This window comes from Pagrus pagrus (genome assembly GCF_965226575.1).
Source record: "Pagrus pagrus genome assembly, contig: HAP1_SCAFFOLD_93, whole genome shotgun sequence".
Taxonomy (NCBI): domain Eukaryota; kingdom Metazoa; phylum Chordata; class Actinopteri; order Spariformes; family Sparidae; genus Pagrus; species Pagrus pagrus.
This window is the reverse complement of record NW_028175370.1, coordinates 26,184-31,725: the sequence shown is the minus strand read 5'-3', so window position 1 is coordinate 31,725 and position 5,542 is coordinate 26,184. Positions and strand designations below refer to the sequence as shown.

Below are 5,542 nucleotides of genomic sequence, written 5' to 3'. Positions count from 1 at the left end.
ACTGAAAAAAGGTCTTTCAAACAGGTTTTCTAGCCTGAACTGGTTGAATTTGCATCTTCTTCATGGCAAAGGAGTTTTTACCTGGAATTTAATTCTTTAAGGGTGAAAACTGGCTTATGTCAAAAATGAGCCTTTCAGAGCGAGAGGAGCCTGTTTCTGCACTGTACAGTAGCCTAAGCTGCATTTCACTGAAAAAAGGTCTTTCAAACAGGTTTTCTAGCCTGAACTGGTTGAATTTGGATCTTCTTCCTGGCAAACAAGTTTTTACCTGGAATTTAATTCATTAAGGGTGAAAACTGGTTTATGTCAAAAATTAGCCTTTCAGAGCGATAGGAGCGTGTTTTTGCACTGTACAGTAGCCTAAGCGGCATTTCAGTGAAAAAAAGGTCTTTCAAAAAAGTTTTCTGGCCTGAACTGGTTGAATTTGGATCTTCTTCATGGCAAACGAGTGTTTACCTGGAATTTAATTCATTAAGGGTGAAAACTGGTTTATGTCAAAAATTAGCCTTTCAGAGCGATAGGAGCGTGTTATTGCACTGTACAGTAGCCTAAGCTGCATTTCAGTGAAAAAGAGGTCTTTCAAAAAAGTTTTCTGGCCTGAACTGCCCAGCTGAAAAATAAATGTGCTAAATGTACTAAAATTTAGCATACTTTTGTGTACTTGAAGTCACACTAATCATCATTATACTTCAAGTGTGTTCATGATTAGTTAACTTGAAGCATGCTATTTTGGAACAACTAATTTTGTACTAAATATATTTTAATTGTAAGTCATTGTAGAAAAGCTCAACTTGAAGTGTATTTAGTGTACTTTTATGTGCTAAAGTGGAACAACTTAAAGTATATTTTGTATACTTTAAGCATATGGCTTTATATATGCTTAATTAGTCAAATTAAAGTTACACTTGTTCTATACTAGTACTTTGTTTGTATCATAAGTACATTAAAAATGATTTGTTAGTGTCTCAAAAATATATAAGCTTTATACTTTAATATATTCTTACTGTGCTAATATGCTTAATTATATGTTTGGCTTATTCCAATTGCTAAAAAAGCATACTTTGCATAATAGTCAATATACTTTCTCTTTACTTTGCTATATTACTATCTACCTTGCACATGTTTGCAAATGTATTACCAGCATACTAAAGGCTGTGAAAGTGAAACTTGTGGGACTACTTCCAGTTGAAAAAATAGTCTTTAATCTATTCGTACCATATCCAAATTAGAATAATACATTGTAAATACAAAAAACTTGTACTGTCTCTTAACATTTATACAACAAATGTATGAACATTTACATTATGGCTTTTAAACATTTTTAACTATTGGTACTTTAGTACACCTTGTAGAAATAGGTCCATTTCAGTCAGCAAGACCTAAACATTACACATAAACTTTACAGAACACTGAGAAATAGTGAACAATGAAAAACAATATTCCTTATTATTGCACGCCTAACCCCTCCCACCATACAGAAACACACACCACACATTATGTTCCTTTTTTTTCGGCTGAACTGCTCATTGTTACACTTTTGTCTGATGGCCGCGCACACATCAGAGACACTTGTCTGTGGAAACTCCAGAAGAACAGCGTCTGTTGACCAAATAGACAAGAGATAATGTAAGTCACGCAGCATAATCATATTATTTTGAACAGTACATCAAAGGGGTATTCCAGAAAGGAGGTTCAACAAACTCGAAGCCTAACCCTGAACTCTGAGTTGACTTAATCTGTGAAGTGAAACTCTGAGTATAGACTATAAAAACAGTCTTGTGAGTTAATTCAGTGGATATTTCAGCTAGTAGCAGCTTTTACCACCAACAGATACCTACTGATTAACACACATCCTGTCTCCTAACATCCTGCTGAGTAAATGAACATGTGGAAGAAGGCAGAGGTGGTGGTCACCTCCACCTCCACCACGTCTGACAGAGGCAGAGGAGCTGGTCCTGAGTCAGGTCGCTGGGTGGCCAGAGGCTAAGGGCGTCACTCACCCCCAGGACCCAAGAGGCAGACACTCACTTTTATCTACAGATAGCACTTGAAGTTATTTAACATTATCCTAAATGCGGCAGATAATTAGAAACATGTACTTTGAAATTGCGTTGTTGGAGGCAATGCAGGCTGATGGGTTTTGTAGCTATCTGTGGGAAAAAAAGAAGCCAAATGAAATGTGAATGATTCCTCTTTTTCTGACTGCTGGAAGGTGATTGATTAACCTGCAAAGTGATAAAAATGAAGAGGTCAAGATCTGAGAGCACGTCAGCTAGACGTCTGAGAGCACGTCAGCTAGAATATCAGACGTGTAGTCTGATATTCCATGTGCAGCCAGACTGAGAATATTGTTCAGATAAATGACGGACTGATGAGGAGTGGTGCCGTTCGGCTCAGGGAATGGGAGCTAATCTAAACGAATCTAAATAATCCCCCTGTTGTAAAACTATGTGAATTATTTCTGCTTCAACATGATGCTGTTGAGAAGAAAAGAAAAGGGCCCTGTCAGACAGCTCCGTAAGACTCAGGGTTTCTTTAAGTAAACCTGCTAGAGAGCACATTAGGTTCCCAGAGTCAGTTACCATGGTGACTGACACAGAGTTTAAGATACCTCTCATTTACGGAAAAAAAACAAAACCCCAGAGTTTCCCTCATCTCAGGGTTCACTTACGTTTTAACCTGCTTTCTGGAAACTGAGAAATTTTATCAGTATGGTATACCAATACTGCTACCAGTAAATAGTCCAACATGTATTTAGTAATTACTGGTGGTCAGTTTCCGTGTGATCTAGCTGCTATAGAAATCACAGAAGCTTTTAAATAGACTACATGTAACTCAAAACAATGGTCATGAGTAATAGGTGGATATTTTGATGTACTTTACCTTCTGGTAGAGATCATGCCATTAGCGCTGCCTCGGGGCTGGTCTGTTGCGTTCTCCAGCAGGCCAAACCCCAGAGCTGGTAAATGTCCTCAGTCTCACCATCCACTCCCCCTCTCACATTGCCTTGTGGCTCTTTGGTTTAGTGCTCATCTGAGGACAACATAGAAATAATAACAGTGGTTATAACTATGAATCACAGCATAAACATAGTGTGCTGAACAAGTGTGTAAGTCCTTGAAATTACAGCCTCTGTCCAATTACCACATTTACAGGCAATTTGTTTTATTAATGCTACACAGCATTTTATCTTTATATTACAAAGATGTGCTCACGTGTACTGTGCAATTTTCCAACCATGGTCATATCTAGCAGTAAGAGGTGTATATCACGTATACATTTATTTATTTTGATTTTATTTATCAATCAATTAATCAATCTTTTCCTCTACTTTTACGATTCTTGAGCTGCTATTACAAGTTACTGGTGTAGGAACAATAGAGGTCACGTTATTTTGACGTTTTTGCATTCAGATACTGTACTGACATGACTATACTGTATCTGACTGCAGACATGAATAGCTGTCATACATAAGCTTCAGGTTGGCTGATAAGGTCCGTTATTTCTTGGAAGTAGTTTAAATTAAAGTCATAAACTAAGCAGCTAGACGACCGGTTAACATGTACAGTAGGCTAAGACCGTAGTGGCAGAGCGCAGGGGAGTACGTTTTCCTCCTGGGCTGAAGCCGGTTAGCTTCAGGGCTAACACGCTTCACTTCACTTTGCTGTCAGACAGTAGTTGGTAAAACAATAGGAGAGACATTACGTGGTCTGGAGAAGCTTGTGCGTTTATTTGGCCACATAATGAACTGTACATGCACGGCTAACCTCTTCCTCTGCTCTGCTAATGTCTGCTCCAACCTCACCTGCCGCTCGCTTCACTACACACACACAGACCCTACGCGCACACGCACTGCTCTACCCCTTAAAGAAACCACACCACGCTTCATCATGTAATATTACACTGTGTTACTGAAGCACATACACACAGGCGTAACGCTGCCGCTACCAAGAGCAGTAATAATAGGTTAACTTACAGTTACAGTAGCTGTAAGACTGACGTTAGCTAACATTAACGTTGGTTATCTGGCTACGATGACTGAAGTTGCTGAAACACATCATGACCCGCCAACGAAATCATAAAATTAGCCGGTGTGATGAATGGAAATATAGAATGTATGACCATTCAATCAGAAATTAAAAACATTGAATGTACTTACTGTGAATCAGAAGTAGGCTTGGGCTTGCTTCGCCTCGTGACGGAGACTTTAGCTGGTCAATGTCATTCAACAGCAACGTTGACCAGAATGAAGCGCCGTGAATCGTGGAGCTCAAAGAGGCTGAGCTGAGCGCAATGCGCTGATTGGATGGCAAAGATGCAAACGTTGCTATTTGAATTAGGCGCCTTTCTTTCCAGGGCCTGTACTATAGACTGTATATCAAATGTGAAATAAATGCATATATATATATAAATTACAACCCGTTTCATTTTGCGACTTCCTACAAATTGCTGTATCATAACTGGGAATGAAATGAAAACAAATGTACTAGCACATACATGTAATATGTAGAAAGTGTATTGCTAAGTAATAACTCCTTTCATAAGTACACTAAATAACTACTGCTAGAACTATTTAATATACTGAATAATGAAGAAAAACGGCTTAAAACAAACTCAACTTCATTTGCACTTTTTTAAGTGTACCTAAATTCACTTCCAATTAAGTTATTGTCTAATGATATAGCTAGTTTGGATGGCATTAACTTGGCCTCCAGCACCACCGTCAGGAATCTGGGAGTTATCTTTGATCAAGAGATGTCCTTCAACTTCCCACATAAAACAAATTTCAAGGTCTGCATTTTTTCATCTACGTAAAATTGCAAAAATCAGGCCCATCCTGTCTCAAAATGACGCAGAAAAGCTAGTCCATGCATTTGTTACTTCCAGGCTGGACTATTGTAATTCTCTATTATCAGGCTGCCCTCACAAGTCTCTAAAGAGTCTCCAGCTGGTCCAGAATGCTGCAGCACATGTACTGACAGGAACTAAGAAAAGAGATCATATTACTCCTGTATTGGCCTCTCTGCACTGGCTCCCTGTAAAATCAAGAATAGAGTTTAAAATCCTTCTCCTCACTTACAAAGCTGTTAATGGTCAGGCACCATCATATCTCCAGGAGCTCATACTACCCTATTACCCAACTAGAGCATTACGCTCCCAGAACGCAGGATTACTTGTAGTTCCTAAAGTCTCCAAAAGCAGAATGGGAGCCAGAGCCTTCAGTTATCAAGCTCCTCTTCTGTGGAACCATCTTCCTGTTTTGGTCCGGGAGGCGGACACCCTCTCTAGAGTAGACTTAAGACCTTCCTTTTTGATATAGCTTATAGTTAGGGCTTGCCCAGGCCTGTCTTGGACCAGCTCTTAGTTATGCTGCTATAGGCCCAGTCCGGGGGACAAATGATACACTGAGCTTCTCTCTCCTCCTCTCCTCTCCATCTGTATACATTATGCCTGTATACATGCCCCATCTCTGCATGTCACTGACTTCACTTCTTCTCCAGAGTTGTGCTTTCTAGTCCTACAGGCTCTCATGGATCCTGGC

At 39.5% G+C, this 5,542-nt stretch overlaps 1 long non-coding RNA gene across 1 annotated transcript; it reads right to left on the bottom strand.

The window, feature by feature from the left end:
- Positions 1 to 1,181: 1,181 nt before the first annotated feature.
- LOC311253961 lies at positions 1,182 to 4,193 on the bottom strand. The gene is made up of 3 exons (XR_014622098.1): positions 4,160 to 4,193; positions 2,884 to 3,033; positions 1,182 to 1,599 (listed from the first exon to the last, which is right to left on the bottom strand). It is a non-coding gene; the product is annotated as an uncharacterized lncRNA (long non-coding RNA).
- Between the last annotated feature and the right edge of the window lie 1,349 nt (positions 4,194 to 5,542).